Source organism: Anopheles aquasalis, chromosome 3 (assembly GCF_943734665.1).
Source record: "Anopheles aquasalis chromosome 3, idAnoAquaMG_Q_19, whole genome shotgun sequence".
NCBI lineage: Eukaryota > Metazoa > Arthropoda > Insecta > Diptera > Culicidae > Anopheles > Anopheles aquasalis.
In genome coordinates, this window is record NC_064878.1 from 30,906,935 (window position 1) to 30,933,235 (window position 26,301).

Consider the following 26,301-nt stretch of genomic DNA (forward strand, 5'->3'; position numbering starts at 1 on the left):
GACTCTCTAAAGTGATTTGTGAACAATCAAATTTAGACAACACCTCCATTAATAGCATAATTAATGCAGTGCCCGGCAAGAATAAAAATCCACCTCCGATCACCATCTTCAATCTCATGTTTCATAAAAGTCTGTCATGCAATTATACGATACGATTATTGCCGACTCATCTGCTCGTGCTTTCATCAAATTTATAATGGTGAGTAATGGTGCACATGGGTGCGATGAATGTACAGTTGAAGGTGAATACATTCTGCCAGAAGGTGTAACGATCTTAACAAATTTAGATGCACCATTGCGCATGGGCGTAAATTTTAGTGTCCGAACAGATAAGAAGCACCATAAGACATTTCGATCACCGTTAGAGGATGAGCCCGGTTTAGACATGAGCGAAAACATTCCAGTTGGCGATCGTCTACATCTGATCGATTTGGGGGTTACAAAGAAACTCATTGATGGTACTATTTAAAAGGAATTCAACTATCCAAAGTGGACTGATGGCCAACAAAACACAGTGGCTGCTTTAATAATGAAAACTATGCATCGTCGTGCATCGTCGTTATCGGTCCATTAGTACCTTAACACATTGGAAAGGCACAGAATATCGAACTTTTCTGCATTACATGAGTGTCATAGTATATAAAGTTTAAGGACTGAAGGTCTGTATAACCATTATTCGCTGTATTTTAGTGCTATAAGAATGTTTTAGGCTGTAGCACACAAACGGTTACGACCATTAGGAGCAAAGTGCCTGAAGCTATTTGTTCAACAATTTGACACGCATTATAGCCGGGAATTTGTCCAAAATCTAACTCACGTTTATAGTTCAACGGTCGCCAAACCGATCGCCCCTATGTTGGGCGGCGATCCATCCGATTGTCTACAGGTCCCTCTGTCTCTGAAAATGTATCTTCTATCGTCACGTTTCTTCCTATTTTCCCGTTAGGGGTAAGCAGTTTCGTGGAGCCTTGTCGGCAAAACGAGTGTTAACTATTAAAAGAGTGTCGATGAAAATCCCTGTCGTGTGGGGATGCACACCACACGCTTGATAAGGACTGCCCGTTTTATAAAGACAAACACCCTCTGTTCTGTCAAAAGAAAAAAATGAGAACAAATGTGGTACCATACAGGCCCTTAAATCAGTATACAGGAGGTCAAACGAACTAGTTTCAGAAATTGTTCTAGTTAATGTTCTGTTCCCCGACGATCGCATATCGATTGTCGATCGATATGATAATCGTCGATCGATTATCGAGATAGACCCGAGGGTTCCAGATATGTGGTATCGTATTGATTTTTGTAGAGGCGCGCAAAAGAGCCTTTTTCAGCAGGTAAGAAATATTCTAAATTGCTGGTTTGTGTTCTTTCGTAAAATCAGATAAATCACCAACACACCGATTTTTATCTTATGTTCTAATATTAATTTTGTATACGTTGTGTTAGTCTTTGACTCATGAAGCCAACAGTGGCCAATGAGTTTAATACAAATACTGCCAGAGCGTGACCCCTGAAGAGGTACAATAGCAGAATAGGTGCTGTTAAATATGAGAGGATTGACGAGGCAACAAAAGGAGTACATACCAGAGCAGAGGTTTAGCAGCAGCTCTTTGGAATAAAGACTAAGCAGAGGTCGACAGCATCCCTTTATATGTCTTTGGAGCAAATAAAACTGTACCTAAAATATTAAAGAACATTTTTCAAGAGTTAAAACTCACATTTTAAATTCACAGCTCTTACGCAGATTGTGAAAACAAAACACTCACCATTGACGTTCTTATCATGCGTTCTGCTCAATACATCATACCTCATTCCCATGTGGCGTCATGTTTCTCACATTCTCGGCTTATAGAAGGAGGTATATTACACAACAGATTCTCAGGAACTGCAGCTGAGCAGAGTGTGAAGGCAAGTATTCTGTACAATAAACCCGCAAAATTTATTAGCTGGCGATTTTAATATTGATAACTGTAGTGGTGGCCCTTCGGCCATCTATAGCCGATGGCTCACGGACAGACAAGACTGATGATTTGAGAGTGTAAGTGAATCGCTAAGTTGGGTGGAATATTACCTTAGCTTTTGAAGCAACGATCGACTGATCGTCTTGAAAAGAAATCGACTGTTTAATAAAACGTAGCTTAAATTTAACACCACAATAAAAGTCACAGTCACAAGAAATCACTGGAAAATCAGCAGCTGATCAATCGACTGATCGTCTTGTAAGGAAATCGGCTGTTCACTAAAACTTTGTTTAGGTTTAACACTACACTTTTAACACAGTCACAAGAAATCACTGGGAAATCTGCAGCGGTTCGAAGTAAATGTCACGCACCACATTGCACTGCACTGCACCCGTACCCGACGAGGTAACAAACAGAAATGAGAGCAAAACGATTCTGCGGTGCTGTGATCGATGATGGCATTCGCAACCGGTGGCTGATAAATGATAAAGGAAAGAGGATATAATCGTTGAAACAGAGCATGCGATCGATCGTAGAAGCGATTTGCGTGAGCGCGAGCGAGGCAATCGATAAACTTAGTTTGATGTTAGTTTGATTGTTTTGGTGTAACATTTTTTCTCATGTATTGAAATAAGTTTTATTTACTCTTTATATAATAATTACATAGTAGCGTCTAGGAGAGCAAAATGAAAAGGTTTTAAACTGTTAGTTTTACCTGCGCATCGCCACCATTTCGTTCCTAGGAAGTGTGACAAGACCACGACACATTCTCTCGATACCACGATAGACAGGAAATTTTGATTTGATACGAAAAATGCTTTTGAAGGACGAATGATAATGATAGCCTCAGTTGTAGATATCTAGTTTCTGCTAACGGAAAAATATATTTTAAATTGCTCTTTGTATTGCAAAATGAAAAATCAATTATTCATTCATTAATCAAACAAATGTGAAAAAAAAGGTGTTGAAAATCAGAGGGAATATTCAATCCGAGATTTTTTTTTGTTAGAATGCAAGATCTGATTGATTGAAGGAGTTTACACAATTCTTAAATGTATATAATAGATGACGTAAAAAGAATCTTATTGTTCCTTTCTTAACTCGTCATAGTTATTCATCGCTACATTTTTTTAAACTTATTGCATTTCTTCTGCATCATCAGCTATTCCTCAAAAAATCCCTTTTCTTCAGTAAAGACATCTTTCCGTTGATTGATGGGATCATTACAGTTTCTGCTGCCAGCTGCTGGCAATATTGATATGCGTGGACATGTATGTTTTCTCGTATTGTTCACACTCTTTCAGTTTAGCACATCCTTGGAAAAGATAGGTTTCCGCATGATTTCAATAAGACCTACCTTTTGACGGGTGCCTGTTCATCGTGGTATTTATGGAATCGTCCTCGAATAAACAGGCTGCATTGTATTGCTAAAAGATGTTTGCTTATTCCTTTTCCTCAAAAGTACTTCTCTATTAGTCTTTTTCTCTTAACTACGAGTTAAGCTATCGCCGCTTAATAACTTAATTGTATACAACTGATAAAGCCATTGAAATTATAGAGTACATTAAAATAATGAATCCAATCCAAAACCTTTAAAATGCATGAACAAAACATGTGTTTAATTTAAGATGCTTATGATGGTGAGGCGATAATGACCACGTTAACGCATGTTGTCACTGTCACGCATGCAGTCGACTACAGGCGATAACACACACCAAAATGAATCAAACGAATCAGCGCACGGAGGCGTCAGCGATTGCCACACGATCAAAAGCAGCTAATATTCTGCCTACCCAAGTGTAGCTTCACAAAAAGAAATGCTAGGTGTGCAAGTAAGCTGTTACAATCCACAAGCAAACTGAGCGCAGCAACACCAAGGAATTGAAAAAAAACAATACTCTAAGTTACTATTCTCACGATGTAAGTTTTTGTTGTTGTTGTTTGCTGGCGGAATAATTTCGAGTCAATTTAAGAGCAGCAGTTTCATCATTTGGTAATTATCAAGAATGACTTTGGGAATCATACCAAATAAAAAGTAGAAAAAGTATCACTCAAAGAATGAAATGATGGAACGAGATTGAATGACATTAACATTGAGGAATGACAACGCTCTGTAGGGCTAAAATCAACTCACGGCGTTTGGTAGCATTTCCTGAAAGAATGTTTGTGCTAACGGTACTTGTTCGCTGTCGGTCTCATGGTGTTATTTAGCTTTGATAAGGAGTTTACTTCCCGTATAGTGCTGCATTATCAAGCAACACGACTCCTTGGAGCGGCCTTCTGCACCCTCGGCCGTACCATCAGTGAAAAACCAACGAAAAATCACTTGATGATGTTACAACAACGCTTGCGCGAGTTAAAACAGCTACTTAAGTTGTTTTTTATATTTTTTTATTTACTAGACACGGGTGACCGTTCCCGAAGAGGGTCTCTAACAGACTGTTCTTATTGCTACACATTGTCGGGGAATTGGGAATGGAGGAAGGAAGGAGGTAAGAGATGCCGCACGGCTCAGGTTGCAGCAGCGGAGTTAACTCGCGGTAACTTTTTTCCTCGAACAATGCAATGCTTTTCATTTAATTGGACAAACCAGAATATTCGAACCTATTGGAGCCTATTGAGCTGTGCTTCATTCATGATTATTACATGAACTGTTTGTATTTTTTCTGATAAACTATTGAAGTCAAACTAAAGAAACTATTTGTTGAGAAATATCGGGAAGGCTTTGACTGTATATGCAAAGCGATATCTTTGTATGTAATAAAATTTCATTTCATACATACTTTCAGAATAGCTCAGTCATCTTTGTTCCACTATTTTTCGGTGTAAGATTTATTCAATCAGAAAGTTAATCTGATTAAAACAATAAATAATTTAATTCATATAATTTCTTACCATTTTGTTAATCCGTTATCGTTATCGAAAATATGAAATTATTTGGAAAATAAAAAAAAATAAAATGATTTATAATGTTTTTGTGTTATTTAGGCGTAAAATTTATTTAAAACGTATGCTTTAAAAACAATTCCAAAATATAGTAAAAATGTTCTTGGGTAAGATTCTCAAACTAATTGTGGCCGTGTTGTCTTTTTTACGAGAACTACCCTTTTTGCTCTTTTTGTATACCTGGTTACACCACCGTGTGGTCCGTTAAAAATGTGCCCTTTTGGTAGGGGGGTCATCATCCCAGGCAGGTCAGTTTTTTTTCCCACCATATTAACATCTCTGCCGAGCAAGACATATTTTTATGGTTATGTATATGGATGCACATATCTCGGCTATGTGTTGGGCATCAGTACCTACCATTTGAACGCTGGTAAGATCCTTAGACGAGCATATACAAGACACACTCTTACCATTCTCAAAGTTAGTAATGTGTCAACAGTTGCCGTGTAAGGAGGTTCAAGTGAAGTATGCGTCTTTCTCGTGATTCAGTTAAGCGCAGAGATGTGTAACGATTCAGTGGAAGAGTCAAACAACTGATTTGTTTCGCGAAAAGCAAGCTCGTCGTTATAGCTCGTAATAGTTTCAATCACTGTCTTACTTTTGTGACAAGCGACCGTTAGCTCAACCAGAACAGGACATCGCGGCACTAGGACATCCATGAGTTTGCTGCTTAACTTTCCAAAAAGGGTGCATAATTCCGACCGGTACCGTCAGAATGGTAATCGAGACGCAGGTATTCGAGTGCTATCATATCGTGCTAAGCACTGGTGATAGCCGACTAGCTGGCGCTGTTAAAAGTGTTCTTCGCGTCGATCGAAACAGTAGAGCAATGGCGGTTGCTGGCTTAGTACTGTCCCCGGTTTCTTCAACTTTTCGTGGTTTATTCAGTCCGCAGTGTCCTTAATCCTTGATTGTTGCCTGCTCTATGATTCTCCTGACTAGTTAACCATGGCTGCCGATTTATGATCAGCGCAAATATCCATTCGATCAGCGATTTCTTCTTCCATGGAAATCTTGGGACAGGGATCTTTGGGATTTCTCACAGGTCCACTGATCCATCCATACCTGCATTTGGCCAAGGGGATGGTCTTTTGCGATTGCCCCTCAGACCATACGAAATTACGTTCGCTAGAAACGACCGTCTTGCCTGATCAACAAATGGCCTCGTTTACTGCCCTAGGCTACCGGAGTTCTTTTTTTCGATCGGTCCCCTTCGTGGACAGTACTTGCGGATCCTTTTATTGGTACTTTTAGTGCTACAACCCTTTTTACCATCGTCGCAAGACTTTTTTCATGCTGGTGGTTTTACGATAGTCCTTCGTTTATGCATTTGGATCAATAAATAGAGCAGGTTGATGCAGGTAGTTTGTGATGATCCCTCGCGTATACACTGCCGCAGGACCGTCCTCACTATGGTTCGACGGCTTCAATGCATCTATTGTGAATTCGAAAGATTTTGAAAGTTTGCCCGTGTTTTATGACATTATGCGTTGTTTGAAAGCAACCGATTGTAAATCTTGATTACATTTCTTACAATTCAGAGACTGCGAATGGGATCGCTTGAAGTTTTCCGTTCAATGCTTTGTCCATTTTACACATTTCTGTCATTACTGCAGGGTAAATTTTGTTTAGTTGGTGCCCAAGATCATTATCTACCCAAAGTATTTCTTGTTTTAAAATAGGTAAACAGGTTAAGATTATTTCCAGTAGCTGTTTAGGCACGGTGATCTCTAACTGTACGATTCAAATATAAATACCGTTGAATGAACCATAAGATAACAGAATATCGGAATTCCCTCGAATCATTACTCAAAGCTACTTGCTCGTTTCCGGTAGTGGAGGTAATGAGACATAATACTTTCACTCGCGCTCGCAATTAGAGTTTCGATCAGTTTGGTGTAGTTCGATCGGTTTAGTAGAATCTCGAGAATAACACACTGAGGGGCTCAGTGTTCGAATAAGGCTAATCTTTATTTCTACACATTTCTTTCTCATATACTTAACGTTTAACAATTCCCTTGCTATTATTGCAAACCAATAAACATCTTATTTAGTCCTCTCTTCTTGGCAGAAGCGAAAAAAGCCTCTCTTTCTGACTATTCTTTATCTATTGTAACTTCTTTTTTGTGCGATAGTGCCTAGAAACGTGTCGGTACCGGATTATATACTATGGAATGATGGAAAATGGTTGTTCTTATGGTAAGCAAATTATCATTAACTATCTCATCTTTGCCAACATCACTTAGGAAAGACCTTTTTTTCCGGTCATGAAATATAATTATGAGAGGAGGATTCCCCTTAAGTCTTTATTCTCGGAAGGCTACCACAAGAATGGTTTAACCTAGTTTTCTAATTCTAGACGAAACTAGCGTTAACCTGATTGTCCTAACTACCTGGTACGTAGGTTCGGAGCGAATATTGTTTTAGGACGTTCGGTCCAGGTTTGTCGATCGTGCTGGACGCAATACTCGGAGATGCGTCTACCTTATAGGTAGAGTTGGACCGGATGTTGGCTTAGGTCACTCGATCGGTCGAGGCGGATGATAACGGGTACCTGCTGGAACGAGTCCTCGGCTGGGCGATGCATGGCTATGTAACTATATATCATTTTCGGAGGCTCTTGTTTATCCTTATTATTTCATTGCAAAAATTTCCTATCCCCCATAGTCGTGTAACTGGGGCTGCTCTTCTTTGCTATCCTCCCAGTAAATGGGAGTCTAGTTAGTCATTCCTCATGCAAGCTGGTTTTCAATGCAACGCCCCAGCAGGGCGCTTGTGCCGGGTTGGGGCGGTCCGGGTGCGAAGGTGGGCACGAACCGCGGGCGTTCCACGCGCGGAACGTGGACTTAAACTTACGCTTGGAAACTGCCAGAAACTATAGTTGGTTACGAAGCGGAGTTTCGGAACATTGATCTAGTAGCCTGCCTTTAATTTTCTTAGCGATTTATTGATTACTTATTTACGCCACCCGAGGGCGTATTCCGCAATAGCGTTGGTGAGATGATTCGTCATCTCAGTCGATTTGACGTATCCGGCCCGCCACCGGTCCATTACTTCCGCTATGTCGGCCGGTAAGGTGTTGATACCAAGGTCGATGATGAGGAGTTCCATTAACTCTTTCAGGTAGAATATAACGTCCTTATCTGAGTAGTAGCGTGGGCGCGACATGTTGCGATCCGGGTGCGAAGGTGAACTCGAACCGCGGGCGTTTGTCCGACCTTCGTATCTGTTTGCATATTCGCGATGGTCGTCCTTCTTATGTGTGTTATGGCATCGCGTTGGTCCGGCGTATGATTTCGGATGTGTGTTAGAAACGAGACGATTGTCCCGTTCTCGACATACCACCCCTCGTAAAACACTAAGTATTACCAAATGCACGAGTATCCTCTTAATTGTTATTAGAAAGGTCGCAAGTTCTTGGTATTTATCGTGCGGAACAAAGGGAGTTGGAGCCTGTATAATTCGAAGCAAGTCAGCTAATACGAATTTTCGTAATACGAAATTATCTTTCGAAGAGCGAAGGATCGACCCAGATTCCTTGGAGTGAAGAAGTGGAGTGAAGACGAAGTGAAGGTTTTTTTTTTTTTACAACCTACATGAATCTGAAGGCGGAGTGAAATCGACTAATTGCGGCATAAGAATGCGAATTTCTTTCGGATGAGCGGAGCTAACTTTTATACCTTAATCAAACGGTCGAAGTTTAAATTTCTAAATAAATGATTTTTATTCAATAAAGGGCGATTACCGCCATTCCAGAACAAAGTTAGCTATCTCGTCAACGAGATAGCTCCCCATTTTACGGTCGGTTACCCTTTCGTCGTGCCAGTCCTTTAACTTCGCCTGAATATCCACTGGCACCTTCTCCATTTTTCGATCTATAAAGATCAGCTCCAATAGTTGCTTTGCATAGTAACGCACGTCGGCCTCCGTATAACGCCGGTAGCGAGGCATTTTCGAATCTCTGATGGCTGATGCTGTCGTTGGTGACTCGTGGGTTGCGCTGTTGCCGCAGTGAGCTGAGGTGTTGATGACTCGTAGACCATTGGTGGCTGGTGACTGGTGGAACAGCTGACGCAGTTGATCGCAAGTTGTAGCTGGCCTTCGGAGTGGACCATGTTAGAACCTTTTGCCAATATTTCTCAAGTGCATTGTTTATGATCTTTTCAGTGACGAGGTCATCAAATTTGAATCCTTGAAGATTGGGTTGATTTTCAGTGATCACTTTGTGGATAACAGATGTGGTAACTCTTCCATCTCCTTGCTCGTAGACTGTAAGGGGTTGGGGCTATCCGGGTAAACTCGAACCGAATTAACGCCATTCCAAAACAAAGTTAGCTATCTCGTCGACGAGATAGCTCCCCATTTCGCGATCCATGAATTTGCCTACACGCCATCCCTTGAATTTCTCTCGTATGCCCACCGGAACTTCATTAAGCCCGCGGTCCACGAATACAATCTCCATCAGTTGTTTTAAGTAGAAGCGGACATCAGCCTCCGTGTAGATGTCGACGGAATTCGATGTACGACGCGATGGGGACCGGATGCGCTGGTGGTCGATAATTGCAGTGCTTCGAAGACTCGGAGATGCGACGCTTGTAGAGGACTTGTGGTTCGACGGCCGGTAAAACCGAGAGGTTGGCGTTCTAGCGGTGCATTCGGCTTTCGAAGACTTGAAGAACGCTGGAGTAGAGCCTTGATGCTGGATGATGCGCAGCCGACTACTGAAATGAAAGTGATTTTCGACGACGAATTTTTGCGCTTAAGTACTTTCGCTTGATGCCGTCCTTTCGCGTGAATCGATATCCGGGATTAGATTTTGTAGTTTTATTATTGCACGCGCATGCATCGTTTCAAGTGCGGTCGCGCCCTTACTTGATGCTTAATGCATCGGTCATTTTCTTGTTTGCCTTTCTCGTTCGATCTTCGTATGCTGTGACTTATGCTATGCGTTGGTGCGATGTATAATTTTCGGTTTCATGACGAAAATGGATTCGTCCCGTTCTCAACAATCTTTGCACCTTTTTAACTTTATCTTTATCTGACATTTTTCCATAAACTTTTTCTTCGACCGTTTTGCTTTTCTTGAATTCTCCCCAGTTGGTTTGCTGTCTCTCACTATATCTTCGTGATTCTTTCTTATTTTTTAGATTCATACTTGTTTTGTTCATTAACTTTAACCGGGACTCTTCTGGAGAGTTAAATGGTATGCGGAAGAATTCCGCGTACTGCCTGTCGTTCATGCAAGCAATTTCCCATTGTTGAAGAATAGCGGGTGCCACACGAAATCTCTCAACTCGTCGCCCGTCGAGCCAGTCGTGCGTCCTCCAGCTTAAGCGGACGACGTGGGTAGTGGCTATGTCCACTATGTCGCAAACACCACGAGTTGCTTCTTTCAGGATGATTACTGCATTTAATAACATCGAAATGATGAGTGGTAATAACTGGTAACGACTATTGACTGCTGATGTTAGCGTTGTTACTCCCGTCGACTTGCTTTTATACGAAAAAATTTTCTGGTTTTCTCTTACTCTACTTTCCGTGTTGTCAATGGGTTTGATGGGCCTCAAGCCTCAAGATGGGATCAATAACAATAATAACTCATAGGTGTAGCAAAAAGGGACCTTTAAAGGATAGTGAAGGCGTTGCTTCGATGCGTCGGTGCCATAAATGGATTGTTGGGATACGAATGATAGTAGAGTTGGTGGCAATATTGGAACAGTGTGAAGAGGGTGGCCGAGTGAGACACTGATTATATCCCACCGCTGTCACCAGATGAAAAAAGTCACGAATGTAGCGGGCACTCATGTAAAATCGGCTAAACGTGGCGCAAGTGGTCAAATGGCGTTCTAATACTGTCACCTGAAACTCAATATTCTGGATCCGCGATCCAGGACCAATAGCTGAAAGTCCGAATGGAGTGAAACAGACACGTGTTATCGTCTTTCGTGATTCAAAGTTACTGGCCAAGTTTATTCTGAATTTAGGGCTTATATACTAACAGAGTTCCTTATTCTCTAAATCCTCTCTTCCTATGTTTCCTCCGATCCTCACCCCCTTTTCCGTCAGTTTGTTTAATGCGTAGCCTGTCTTTTGATCAAATTAGAGTCGGCATTCAAATGAGTCGGCATATTAAAATGATTCGCGTTTTCCATTCCCAAACTCGCGGTACGGGCTCATTAAAGGTTATCACGGCGCAACGATCATTCTCAACCTGCTTCGATCCTCCTGCACGGGTCTTTTTACGATCGTCCCTTCGGTCCTTTTTCCAGCACGGCGATCTTGACTTCTTTTATGACCGTCTCTAGGGCATGACAATCTGACCTTTTACGATCGTCCCTCGGACCCTTTCCGGCATGGCGTTCCAACGAGACATCTTCCATTTTCAACCTTTCTCGTCCGTTTCTGGGTCTTCTTTCCGTCGATCCTCTGCGTAGATGATTGTAGTCGATCCCTTTTGGGTTCTCCAGGATCTAACCCTTTATCGAACGTCGTAAGACCTTTTTCAAGTTGACGTTTTTACGATCAGCGCTCTCGTATGCATTTTGAACGACCAATACCATTGGTCGATGCACCCGGGTTGTTATCAGTGCTTGCGTATGTCGTGTTGATGGTTTTCGGTCAAGGTGATTCTATTGTGAGAGTCAAAGGTCTCCTTAAAGTTCCTGTCCTTTATGACTTTGATATTGAAACCCTTTGACGATAGTTTTGTGCTGCATTCCTCTGCGTTTAACTGAAGTGACCGAAAGATAGGCTAAACATGTGATGACGGCGGGTGAGGTTGCTTCATTCCCCCCCCCACTTATTTGTGCTTGAGGGTCGTCTTGAAGAGGCAATCATCAAGCTGGTAAGAAAAAAATGGCTTAAGGTTGGCAATGATAAAAAAAAATTGAATGATGTTATAAATTTGTGATCGCTTACATTTCTAGTTACCTTTAACTCTATGTCTGAAACCTTTTTTCTTCTATCTTTACCCATTTTTCTTCATGTGCTATATCTTTAATCCTTCTGATCTTCGTTATAAATCTTTGCTGCGTTATAAATTTCCATTTGTATAATCATTTTAATATCCTTGCAGTCATTTTTCAATTATAATTTTTCTTTTATACCTTTTCCGTTTCCATACATATTCTCTCTTCATGATCTTCCTTACAACAATTTTCCTTTTTCGAGAAAGAGTATTTTTCGGTATTTTGCCTCTCTTTATTCTCTTGATTCTTCTTTTCTCAGTTTCCTCTTTGTTCATATTCTCAAAGGGCCTGGGACTTCCCACCTGTTGATCATGCGTTTTGCCATTTTTTTCTCTTTATCCTTCATATTACCCTTTTTCAGTTCAATGCATTTCATTTCATTATATTATTGATTCGTTCTCGGTCCCTTCTTTGTTTCTTACTTCACGGGCCTGGGACTTGAACCCAAATGTTTAACATGCGTTTTGCCCTTTTGACCTTTTCTCTTTTACATCTTATTCTTCATATTACCTTTTTCATTTTACATAGATATCCTTTTCTCAAATTCTCTCATTTCATTAGTTTCCTCAGTTCTTTTCTTTCTCCTAAATAATTCTTCCATATATCCTTTTTCCCTTTTTTTTCTTTCCATGTTTCTTTGTTATTTCCTTCTCTCTTTTGTGGTTCCAACGTGTATCATTTTTTTTTCTTAAACCCGTTACTTCTAAGAGATGTTTCCTTCTATCAGCTGGAAAAAACGATTTTTCATTTCCCTTTTCTTTCTTTCCCGAACCTCTAAATATTTTCGGATTGCAATTTCTTCTTTCTTCAACTTAATTGTAAATCTCCATTTGTGTTTTTTTAAGCAAAGAAAAGATTTTTTCTTTATTTCGTTTTTTTTTAATTTAATTTTTTTTTGTACCTTCAATCAATCGAGGTGGAAAACCGAAAAACCTTTTCATTCATTTTTAATACTAAGGAATAATATTGAAGAATTTTAAATTTCAGAAATGTTATTTTTTTTTTATTAAAAAAAAATTAGGTCCATTTAACGACCACCCCTCTCCTCTTACTCCCATATTTCCTCTTGAGGAAACTCCTGGTCGTCCTCCTCCGGAGGATTGTACGGCAGGTGGAAGAATTCCGCATACTGTATATTGTCCATTCGGGCGATCTCCCAAGCGCGCAGCCCCTCCTCGGCTGCATCCGGCAAGCGACGGATGGTCCATCCCCCGAGGCAGTCCAGCACTCGTCGCGCATTTTCTTCCGCGGTGATGCTGATTTTCTGTAGAGTCGTCATGCTGATGATGCTGATTGTAACGAGCTGGCGAGATAGTTACCTACCGGCACCGGCGTTGTTGTGACTTACCGCGCGAAGTCAGTAAGCCACCGGGTGATCCCGCGTGTCACCGTTGACTCTAACTTACTTCTCTCGCGATGCGATCGCGTCAAGTTCTTTCCTCAAACTGTCAGGAGGGGCAACCCAGAGCCTAGACAGTGGAGGATCGTTCCCTCCGGAAGCGACGCGATTGCCTGGGGAGAGTCGCCTTACGCTTCCCCAGACGATCAGGAAGGGCAACCTAGAGCCTGATCATGGAGGTCGCGGTGAGGTGTTTTTCCCTCCTTGCTTGGTGAACCACCTCGTGCACTTTCAGACCGTCAGGAGGGATGACCCAGAGCCTGACGATGGATTGCGCGAAGGAATGGTTCTCCGATCCTTGAGCAATTCGGGCGGAGTGACGCCGACCCAATGGGAAGGTAATCGCTCTCCGATGGAATTGTTCCGGATGGCAAGGATTGCGGCTGGAGAGCTGAAATCGGTTTTTTCGGATGGAAGAAGAACACCGTAGGCAGGTCTTTCCTTACTGAAATCAGAATTGAGAGTCCTTTATTTTCTAAGTTTTCGGGTTTATATAAGTTCTTGTCGCGAGTGCACGATCTTCCCTTTCGCTAGGACGTGCACCTATCCATTTGAGGCCTCCGCAGTTCCCTTTTGCCGTATCCTTACTGCGCAATCCGGATATCGTCTAGACGATCGTAAACGCATCCGGTGCGGGTAGCGGTCCGCGTGGGTGTTTTTCTAGTCCCTTTTGCTTATTCTTTCCGTTCCTACCTTGGCGTCGTGGTTTGTTGCTGTACCCGCTACTTGAGTTTTGCTTCTCGTATTTCTAAATTCTAGCCTAGCGTCGTTTTGGGGTTTTGTTTTGAACGACATGCTTCGCGTTCGTAACACAGTCCAAACCTCGAAGGACGTCGTGGATGAGACGCTGAAACGTCTCGGCAGCGTTACATAAACCGAAAGACATCCTGGTGAACTCAAACAACCCGAAAGGGGGTTGTGATGGCGGTCTTCGGAATATCCTCTGGGTGTATCGCGACCTGGTGAAAGTGGGCGAGGAAGTCTGCGTTACGCGAACACTGCCGACTGTGCGTGTGCTGGTAGGCGAGACGCCCAGAGGTCTACCGGCACGGCTTCGCCCACTGTGCCGTTTGCTTTCCGCTTCATGTCGGCGAACAGCTCCGACGGACGCCTATCGCACAGGCCCATGCCCGCCAGCAAACGAAATGCTTGAGGATCGTCTGCTTCGCGAAGGCGTATTTGCCTTTGTCGGGTGCGGAATCCAGTAAAGGCCGAAGAGCTAACGTGGTTCGGGCCGGCTCTAAACGGCGTGGTGGGAACGGCTGTTGGTTTTTTGGGGGGGACCGATGGCGGTGTACCAGTGCCATTGGCCTGTTTTGGACTAATAAGTTCAATTATTTCGGCTTTTCCTTAACTATGTTTAGTGCGCAGTTTGTCTTTGATCGGATATTGAAAATAGAGTCGGCATTAATTTCCATATAAAAATGATCCGCATTTTTAATTCCCAAAACTCGCTGTACAGATTCATTGAAGTATCTCACGGCGCGACGATCATTCTCGTAGGAATGACGTCCTTTCCAGCACGGCGATCTTAACTTACGACCGCCCTTGGGCTTACATACGCAACTCTAAGTAGATCATTGCTTGCTGAATTGTCGTCAGCTCCAATCGAAAAACGAACAGGAGATGAGTCAATCCTCTTTCAAACCCACAAAAAAACAAACACCTTTAAAACACCCTACGAGCGATGACTGAGCACGACACATATTTGAAACAGAGTAAGTTATTCAACTTCGTCTATTCTTATCAAATAGCTAATCTTACACTTTCCAAAAAAATCTTTGTGTATGTTTTTTTCTCTTTTCCGCAGGACATGCCTCAACGGAAAAGAAGTCAAGATTAACAGCATCATGAACAGCTAAACGCAGAAAGAATCTGAATCTTAAACTTCTTCGATATGTTCGATATATTCTTGCTCATTGCTTACTTCTCAAGATAGCCACTAAAAAGGAAGGTACAATATCGAGTTCAACCTTTTTCAATGACAACCCCCAGCGGTATCAGCTGTCAGTTAGCTTTAAGAATTAGAACGAGTGCTAGGTATTTCGATGGCATGTGTAAACAAGTTATTAGGGCTAGGATAGCTGAGGGGATACAAATGAACAGCATTGGCGACCATATCCTCAGACCAAATCACAGCTAATATCGCCTCAACGTGTAAAACGATCCCGCCGCTAGATCATTCGAAAAGTTATCGTCGTCTCCATGAGCTCGTCGTCGGCAATGTCTTCACACGCAGTACAGCTTCACTCCTTCCTTCGAACAATAACGCTTTATGAACGCATGGATCGCAGCCGTTAAATTTGATGCCACCAAACCCGTATCAGCAGCAAAAGCGGTTCCTGCTGGAAACAAACTCCGAATCAATACAACATCGAGTTATTGCACAGCAATAGCAACAGAGCATTATCGCGTGTAGAAAGGGATGTTTGCCAACTGAAGTAACTCGCTGTCAGGGTTCCGACTCTATACCCGATTGATTTCATCGTATAAAGCATCTAAGTCGGTAGAATTACTACCCATAAAGCAACAACGAAGATTGAAGATCGGAAATAGCCAATGAAGCATCGTCACTAACGTACCGTGATAAAAGCACTCGCTCAATATGACACAAGAGAGTGGCATACATTCTACATTCGAAATGTGTGCAACAGTGATGCCGTATATCGCTAAATGGAACAATATTGGGACATCGTACGTAAAAGATGGAATGGAACACTGCATATCATGGTTTTCCCTGTTAAGGTGGTGGTGGTGATATTGTTAGTAATTAATGCTGTCGATGAGGTTTTGTTGGATATTGGAAAGCCATTGCTGGTTTGTTTGATATTGGAAAGTCTGTTCGAAGTATGTGTAGATCTATAGTCAAAATGGTCCAATTAGTAGAGCATGTAAGTGAAAAACAGGAGACAGAAACAGGATGTTCGGTAGTGCAGGATTATCAATAAATCAAATGTATCAAATTAAAACCTTACAGTGTCATGCGAGAAACGCTTGATAAAATGTAAAAAATCACGTCAAAAAATTGTACTCAAATCATAACACAAAAATATTTAATCAAAGTAGCGAACTGAAGTAATACCGAAGTGCGTATGTTTTTGCAAGTTAAATGTAAAATGATTTTAAATTGCGCCTAAAAAGTCGAACATATCAGCGCCTCGCTAAAGTTCATGGTCTGGTAATGCCACGTGATATACGGTTAGGACCACGTCAATATTATTATGCTAAGAAATGCAACGTTTGACGTAGTAATAAATAAAGACGAATCGGAGTTTGGTAAAAAAGATTACAACAGAAAAACACAACTACAAAATACATAGTGTAAATGTTTTACTTTTTATGAAGGGATAATTTGTAGTTATTACAAATGAAACCGAAAGAAAATGAAGAGCCTGTTACGAAGGGCCGTACGAAGTGATGCCCTATTGAAAATTGTACCAAATTTGCAAAAGGCTACATTTTAAAATGCAATGTAGAAAATAATTAAGAAACAGATAGATATAGTACTCAAACGTTGAATAAAAGAGTTTAGATCATTGGTAAAAAAAACATAAATGATAGGGCGTGCGAGCCCCTAACATTAATCTCAGATTCGCATCCTCTAAAAATCCAGGAATGTGTGAACTGCAAATTCGACAATTTACACTCTGGGAACGTAACTTGTGCGAGAGTCCCAAGTCCAGCGCAGCGTCGTCACGCGCGGGGATCATCTTTCAGCTCGCCCAAGAGTCGAACCGAATAGAAGTAATAAACACGTCCTAGTCCGTAGCCCGCTGTTTTTGTGTTATTTTTTGTTTCTAGAAGGTATATTTGACCAATGTAAAAAGTATAGTAAAAAAGAATAAAAAAACAAAGCTATTGATATGGTATTTTTAATTTTTTTAATCAGTTGCTGGCTGAAAAACATTCATAACGATAATACGAGGCAGGTGAGGACAAACTATTTTTGCACACTGTTACTCCGTCTGCGCCTGAGGAGGCGGTGTTTTTCTTTACTGCTAATATGTTTTCCCATTATTGTTTGTTCAGGAAGACTTCCTTCGTTGTGGTTAGTATTTCTGCCTTTCTTTAGTCGAGGAAATTGGAAAAAGCTAAATAATATCACAGAAGAAACAATTTCATTAACAAACATTACCAAGAAGCAACAGTAGCAGTAAAGTTATAAAAATAAAAGTTATAAAAATACATAGAAAATTGGGACATCCGGCAAATTGCATTTTCTATAACTTTGCCCAACATGAATGGGTTTACATTTGAGAAGTTTATGCCCGCAGTTAATGTCTCCATAATTCCACCCAGTAGTTTCGTCCTCGAAGTGGATTGCGTTTTACGCATTTTTTTCTCCTACGTTTTTCCTTTGGTGGTTCATTCGTCGTTGGTCTTGTCTCATATTTTAAACTCGCACATTTAACTCAAACATTTTTCACATCAGTTAAATATAACTAGGACACAGATGAACATTTTAAAGCGTTCTTCAAACGTTCATTTTTTTTTTAAACATGATTATTTCAACAGCAACTCTGCCGCTTTGTACACTTTTATTCAAATCTGTGATGATGTGTGTTGGCTTTCGATTCAAAGAAACAAGCGCCACTTGGATTGTTAATGCAAATTCTAACTCCATGAAACATGAATGCTTCGTTGCAATCTGCTAAATCAGCGCGATACGGCTCTTTACACACGTTCAACGCGTTGGCACTACACAAGCACAACCACTTGTGCGATTATTTGCTCGAGAGAACCTACATCGAAGATTGTTTTATGAGAATGTGGAATTAGGTGCAAATATGTGCAGTGATGGTAATCAAAGGTTTGTGTGCAAATGGATTGTAATGTTCATTTACTCCTGTTCCACGTGGTCTCATTTTGTAATAAAAATGTAATCTCCCCGATTGTTTGACCCGTGGCGTAGTTCTGTTTGCTCGAGAGATTCCATCGAGCAATACCATTTTCTCTCACCATTTGAGAGAGCTTCATGGATGCATAAACAAAAGGATAGCAACATTCCCAGCGCAGCGGTGCGATTTTGAAGAGCGTGCCGGCGTGCTCGGAGTCGTGAAGTGTTCGTTGCCACGAGCGGTCGTTCTGTGCACTGTATAGTTTCTGTGGCCCGTTTAAGTGGTGTAGTGATTTGTGGAACGGTAAAAATGAAGAGGAACGAACATTGCTTATTGATTTTAATACGGTTAATTGATTTTCTTTGCACAGCATGCGCCACAGCAGTTCTGCGAGTGTGATCTGCAAAGTGCCGACAATAAAGCGGTGCACGTGGTGACTGTGTTTGTGATGTGTGCAAACAACCCACCACTTGATTTGGTGATTGTGCTCAAGTTATCGAGATTAGCATCGCATAGAGAATAGAAAAGTTCTCTCAGATGAAATGTGTTCAGCTTGATGTGAGATCAGTTCTCTAAATCGTAAAAAAGTGTACAGGCGTTTTGTTGAGTATGTTTTTGTTAGTGCATTACTAAGCCTATTCCTTGCGGAACCTTCAAATTATATTCTTTCGATCAGCAGGCCCCTCTCCTCCTGGTCACATACATGGCATGATTTCGCATTGAATCGACCAAATTTCATCAAAATCTGTGAGCTAATACATATCTGGTGAGTTGGACGTAAGAATGATTAAACTTTGTGTTTTTTATTAATTGCTTCATTTCGTTTTTAATTTATTACCAAACAGTTAGCAATTTAAGTTCAAGTTAGCTCGTCCGTCATCATAGATGTCGAAAAAAAGATGTAATTCGTTCAACAAAAACTGGGTATGTCTGATTTCTTGCAAAGTTCTTTTTAAAAATTGATGACTTTATTTTTCTGCTTGTAGGATAATCTGTACCGCTTGTAATCGCTAGCGATGAAAACTAAATATTCTTGTAAACCGAAAAAAAAGTTACCGCTCTCTTCGATGGCGATATGGCTGGTTTCATCGATGCGCGTAACGATGAGTCATCGGGAATTCCTGTTTGGAAGCTGTTCCACATCAAAAATGCCGTGAATGATCGTCTGATGCCACAGCTGGTAACATGAGACGATCGGCTTCTGCTCGCGTGTGGTGCGACGGAACGTAACTATACATTTATGTTTTATTCGTTCAGTTACGTTATTTATTTGAATTTTTGTTATTATATGATAATTCGTATATACTCACCACATGATCCTATCGTAAAGCTTTGTTTAAGCTGAGCATAGTAATTAAGAATCTAACGAGTGGATTGTTTGAGTTTCCAACTAAGACCGATTTTATTCATTCAAAAATGTACATTTGTTCTGTTCGGTTGACCGTTCAACGTTTTGCAACTTCAGCATTCTCCGGTTGAAGCATTGCCATCTTCCGGTGTTGCTGATGTCGCGGACGCTCAAAGAGGTTTCTGGTTACAGCGCGTGCATGGCAATGTTGTTGTGTTGGTATACGATCGCTGACGCGGTAACTCTTCCCCCTTTAGATCACTTTGTGCACAAAGTTTTATATGTTTTGGAAGTTAAGAAACTTGGACCACAGATGGGTTTTTGAAAAACTAAAGTTGCCAGACTGACTTTGTGGCAGATGCGATTCCGATTTCGATGATGTGGATAAAGGTTTGCCTGTTCAGCGCGTATGCTCTCGGGTGGTAGTTGAGTTTATCATAAACAATCGGGGAGATAAACAATCGGCTACGTAGCGTCGGTGGATGGTAGATTCGAATCTTTGTATCGACTTCTGTTGTCTCTGCGTCGCATTGCTGACGATGAGTTGGTTGGATTGTTTGGATCTGAATGTTGTTATTGCTTTTCCTTAGATATGATATGCGATGATGATTATGAAACCGCATGTGGTGAGAGAGATTCCACTCCACAAAAGACAAAGTAATGCGGGATTGTGTGTGTTTTAAATGTTCCACTCTTCTGATGTTAGAGTGTTTTGTATGGTTGACATTAAAGGGTTTGTGGATTTTAATTCGTGTAATGTTATGGTCGGTGGACGGGGTGAAAACGAGTTGTTCAATTACTTTCAAAATGGTTTTTTGATCGTAATGGTAGCTTGTACTCGTAGTTGTTCGAAAATGACCTTGCTGAAATTCGCGATGCTAATACTGTACATGATTATTTTTCTATTGGTGACGATCGATATTGTTGAAAACTGTAGCACTTTGTTTTTGACTTTTTGTCGGATTCCCTGTTCTTATAAATCTGAGCGATTTCTTTTGTTTCTCCTGCGCTAAGCAGCCTACTGTTTACAACGTTTAGTTTGGATAGTGCGATTGCGTCTCTAAGTATTTCAATTTCATCAATTATGATTTCTAAATTAAACAAAATTTTAAATGATTCCAAGTCCTTTGACATTTCTTTGCAATTTTGTTCATCATTTGCTTGCTTTACTTTTTCTGTTTACATTTTTTATATTGGTTTTGTGTAGCTTTTTGATTTTTTTCATTTTTAATTGTTACTCTCTTATTCTTTTGAACAAAGTGCTTTTTAAAGATAGCGAAGCGACTGGCTTTAGACCTTAAAGCTGGTTTGACATCGAGAGCGTTTTATGAGCAGCGAGTTTAAGTTTTTTTTCTGCAAAAAAAAAACGCCAACTCTGGCGTGTAGAAAAACGCTCTTGATGTGAAAGCAGCTTAAAACTAACCTTTTCCTTTCGAAAAAATGGTTGACCTTATAAAGTTTGTTCCTGGTCATTGGGTATGATTCTTTCCCTGTCATCTTCGAAATGTCGAAATGTCAACCTTGTATTTTACCATGCGCTCGGCAGTCAATTCCTTTTCTATCCGAGCGAGCCCCAGTAGTTCTAGTATGAGCTCCGCAGCCTGGCTGGCCGAGAGTCTCATGTGGGGAGGGAGAGTTGCTGCCTGCAACTGCTTCATTTTACGGTGACGGGGCTCACTTGTTTTGCTAAGTCGGTTACGGATGGTTGAGTTATCGCGAACTTCCGGACAAGGCTCTGAGAACTGCGGTGAATTCACATTAATGTGCTGCAGTAGGTGGGTTACTCATATTCTTATCTCCACTAACTCCTGCTCGAGATGTAGGATCGTGACAGCACTAGCCGTGAGGTGTCGTTCTTTTTCCGCTTCTTGCTTCATTTGCTTTTCGGCTAGCTCTACCTGACGTAGAGAGGCATCAACACGATGCCCAAGATGCTCGTTATATATCCTAGCGCTCCTAGCGCGGACAATCATTCCTTGGGGTTCGTCGTTTGGGAAAAAAATCCTCGCAAGTATTGTACCCGATCGCTCTCTGCTTGGGCTCCTTTGTGTTAGGATTCTGGATACCACAGCGCACCGATCCTGTCGACAATGAGTTAATGAGCCGACCCGGCGGAGTGACTTTTAAAAAAAGATCTTTATTCAACTCCTGCTCGGAACAGACTGAAGCACTGGATGATGCTTGCCACAGTCACAGCCACTCAACCCGATCGCACGGGATTCCCCTGATGCTGCGGTGTTGACGCGATGCTGTGTTATTGTTCCACATTCTGCTGATGTTATGATGATGCGCTGTCTTATCTTTGCGATGACTCTGCGATGCCTCTTCGGTGTGTTGACTCTTCGATGACTGTGTTATCTAATGTGTTTCGTGCAGCGTCGTCGTTGTTTGCAGGCTTCGTTCGATTTCCTTAAAATCCTGCTGGTGTCCAGCTCCCCTTGCCGCACAAACGTCGTCCCCAGCGAGTTCATATAAACTAAATAATCTTCCAATTTAGTGAATGATTTTGAATGTGCAGCACATCTGTCCTTTGTCTGTGCAGAAGTGTTAAGTTTTTCATACGCGGCAGGTGGATTTCCTATCTATTTTTTTCGATGGCGTTTGTTACTTATTTGTGTAACTTATTGTTCACCTACACCAGTCAGAAATGTCGTTCACCATCTAATTACTTACGTGATAACGCGGCGATCCAGTATGAGAGGCTGGGTATCTCATGGGTAACACTTGTATCAATTTCGGACGTTCCGCGTGAATGGCCAGAGGCACCGATACGGAGTAACGAAGCGTATGGTTTGAGATTTAAGATAAGAGAGAGACGAGTTTATTCAGAGCACTCTTATTTATAAAGTTTTTCTTAACCTAACGCTTCCTAAAGTCAGCGACCGCGTCCGTACTTCCTGTTTCCTCTCCACCTTTTGTTCTTGCCGCGTTGGGTGAGCTGACTCGGCCAGTTGGCGTCAACCCTTGCCTAATGCAACATTGATGCACGCTTATTGGTTTCGGGGCGGATAATTAGTCGATAAGTATCGACTCAGCGGTTCGTTCATGCGGCCAACAGCTTCTTGCGACAGTTGTTTTCCTTAGGCAAACGACCGGCCGCTTTTCGGGTCGCCGCTTGGCCGATTGGGCGCATGAACGATTGCTGGGCCAACCACTTCAGATGCCACTTCAGCATATCCGCCCTTTTCCATGGTGATCGCTATCGATTATCGCTGCACTTGGCCTCAATGTTTTTTTTTTTATAATGTCGTCAATTGAGGCAGGGTTGTCTCCCGCTGCCCATGCGGCCTTGCCAGTGGATTTGGACAAGATGGCCTGTATCGCCACACTTGAGTTTTCACTAGTCATTAAAGGTCTTGCATGCCCTCAGCGCGGCTGTAACTCTGGTGACTTTTGCGCTATCCCCGTCAAAACCTTACCCTTTTGCACAACACTGTCCACTTTACGATGATTGTTGCAATAGTTTTGAATGTAATTAATTTTTCCGAAGTTAATATTGCCTGCAATAAACCCAGGACTTCTCCGTAAACCTGGCGTAATTTAGCCAACAGTATCGCTTGTGACTTGTCCTCTATGAGCTCTATAACAGCAAGGGCTTGATTATAGTGACATTGAGCCTCTTTGAACCTTTTTTTTTATAGTTTTTTATCAATATTTCCTGTTAGGTGCTTTTGTTAAATTTACTAAAATCTGATTTAAGGCGTCTAAATTGATTCTAAGTACGTTATTTGCCTCTTCCGAAGCCATGGGAAGAGTGGTTGATTTAAAAAAAAAATATATACAAGTACTTAAATCTACTTCACCTTATTTGAACTCCATGGTTGTTTGGTCGCCTCGACGTGCTGCTTGATGACGATGTTGATTTGCAGCTTTACTGACAGCAGTTGATTTGCAGCTTTACTGACATTCTTCGCCTTCACGGTCGTCCTGCTACTGGTAATCACTGTTTCCGCTTTTCGCACTACTGCACACGAGTTGTTGTATTGTTTTAGTAGCATCACTGTTTTGTGGTTCACGAGTTCGATCACTAATTGGTTTGTGCCGCGATTGGTGTTATCGATTATTACCGGTGTGGCGCGGCTGAGCCTTGCTAGCGTTGTCGAACACTTTTCCAATTTGGTAACGTTTGAGATATTTTGGATTGTAGCGATCGATTTGGCTGCTCGCAACGCGGATTTTCTTTCGCGTTTTTTAGCACAAGTCGTAGGCTTTTTGCGAGAAATAGCACGAGCACTAATTCCTAAATGATATATAATATCACTTGATGATTTTCGTGGTGCGCTGTATGCTCCTCTTAGACGCTAAGTATTCATATCTGTGCGTCACCTTCAAAGTTTATGCTCGTAGTGGCACCCATGATGTATTCTAATTCCACTACAGTATCTATCGCACAACGCACTGCTCTATTGATAATTGTTGGACTGTATCGTTGATCGCTTTCACTTTCTTCTTCACTTTAAACACACTTCTAGTGTTTGTGCATGTTTGCTTCACTATACACTAACACTACAGACACACTGTCGTTTGTGGTTTGCACCACTTTTACACGTTTTGTTTCCACTGAGATGGTTTTGGTAACCCACTGCGCATCTAGTGCCCTCACCAGGTTCGCGTATCGCAGGTAAGCGCATTCGTCCAACATTGCGACCAGCTTGCTTAACTTTACTTGGGAGTTCGCGCACAGCACACTCGCGTTACTACGCACTACCCTTAGATCTGCGTTGACGAGCTCTCTTAGTTCTTCATTTCGCATTGCCTTCTCCATGTTGGCTCAGACCTGGTACAATTTGCACTGTTGCACAGTTCATGCCACCTTCACTGCTGCTGTTGCTTGCTGACTTTCACCTAACCATTTCGTTTTTCGAGATTTCGGATCAAAATGGAGCGGACTTTTCAACCTTTTCTTTCAGGGATCGGTATCCAACCTATGGTGAACAGGGAAGGTTATCACCAGCGAGGATCAAATGAAATGTAGGCAGTGTCGAGTCCAGTTCAATAAGAAGATTTTATTCGGCGTTCTTGCCTTTTTATACTGAAATGTTCTAACCAGCGTCCACCATGGCTGGAACGGTCCATGTGCGGAGTGATCCAATGAATAGTCCGCCAGTGGCGATGGGTGAGTGGTCGCTTACTTACTTTATTCGCAGACTGTCACCAGGAGCTGAATTGCTCTGACTATAGAACCTTCGCAAGAGTGGGGAGGCTAGTCACTCGCCCGGATAGCCAATTGATATCCGTAAGAGAAGAATCGAATCGTCGTCCGCTCGTCGGTCTCAGGCAGCAATTCTTCACATTTCACATTCTTCTTCATTTTCTGCGCGCAAGTTCAGCACCCAAAAGTTTTGGCGGATTTTGCCGATTACCACGCTGTCGGCCTGATGCATGAATCTCTCATGGCAGTGCCTGACTAACAATTTCGCCAAAACCGCGTAGCGGTGTCAAATATGCTGCGTAGCACTTTCTTAGCGGTGGGCTGGGCTTCACGGATACTAATGCTGACCACGCAGGTTTCTACCGTTCAGCTGTGGTCTCCACCTGTAACGTCGGTGTACGTTCTTGGCCTATTTGCAGGTGCTTGTGGATCGATCGCATCAGCGTACGTCGGGCATGTTTCGCACAGGTGTGTTCCTTGGCCGATTTTCGGGCGTTGGTTGGATCGATTGCATCGGCCTATCTTCGAAAGTATGAAACAGTGGCGCTTCCGTTTGGAGCGACCGAAACTGATGGCTGAAGAGGTGGCTGAAGGTGGGCCGGGTCGCTACATGCACTTCCAATTAAAGGTGCTTGTAGATCGTCTTGCAGAGACTAGCTTCAAGCTGGTACGCACTTAAGGCTATTAGGTGGGTCTGTTTACCCTATTGATAGAGACGATGCTCTGTAACTATTCTAACAACTGTTGTTAGTGCGGCTTTTGTTCCTGTTCCTAATTTAAGGTTGCTTTTATGCGGTGCTGCCCGTTTTTAGCTCCTCCACTTCCGAGTATATTTAGCCTACCTGCCTGATCTACTACGCATGGTGCTGCGACCTGAACCCCGGGGCTGGTCATGAGTTTTCCACCTACGTGCTGTTTGATAGCCCTTCTGGCTTGTTTCTTCCGCTTTCCGGCCGGCAGATGCACGTGTGAATATGGGCGTATGTTTAAAATAAGACCATCTGAATTTAGCCCGTTGTCGCAATTTCATCGGGGCTCCAGTCGGTTGGGGGCCGGTACTTGAACCCGGGAATGTATCTTTTGGTTTCCCCCTTTAAACCGCTGGCCTTCCCGGTCCCTAAACTGCCTTATATTCCCTGGACTCATGTTCCTTTTGGGGTCCCTATCTGGGTAGCGGTTTGACCCATTTTTTTTTATGCTTCGCTGACAGTTTGTTGCTATTATGTGGCTCACGTGGGCTCACCCTCGCGGAACTATGTTCTATAGGTTTCCGAATCCTTTGAGTACTGATAGTATCGAGTGGGATCGATGTGCCCCGATGAGGTTTCTTACTTCATGGTTGTCTCGGAGGGGTCCCTGTTAACCCTGTCTTGGTGATCGAGAACATTGATTCGTTTGTTTTTCTTTGTTTCATGCGACTCCATTTCAACCAACTTCGGTTGATTTACATATAATAGTCCGCTAGTCTTAACGAATGAATTAAGGTCTTTCCCTGTTGCTATGTTCTTTCCCTCGTTTTTGTTTCTCTTTTACGCTCTAGTTATTACTGTCAAGGCGTTCTGAATCGATTTGTCGTTGAATACTTTCGTTTCGTTTCCTTGCCTTTGTGAGTGTTCTTTACTGTTGTCTTAGCCTATTGTCTTGAGATTCGATCAATCTGACGTTTTCTTTCGGGCCTTCCAACTCGGTCCA

The 26,301-nt window shown here is 42.1% G+C and overlaps 1 long non-coding RNA gene across 2 annotated transcripts; it reads right to left on the reverse strand.

The window, feature by feature from the left end:
• Nucleotides 1-1,302: 1,302 nt before the first annotated feature.
• Nucleotides 1,303-2,179, reverse strand: LOC126576297 (uncharacterized). 2 transcript variants are annotated; one of them, XR_007608299.1, is made up of 3 exons: nucleotides 2,069-2,179; nucleotides 1,764-1,888; nucleotides 1,303-1,675 (listed from the first exon to the last, which is right to left on the reverse strand). It is a non-coding gene; the product is annotated as an uncharacterized LOC126576297 (long non-coding RNA). The 2 variants fall into 2 exon arrangements; XR_007608298.1 differs by having other exon boundaries at nucleotides 1,764-1,914.
• Between the last annotated feature and the right edge of the window lie 24,122 nt (nucleotides 2,180-26,301).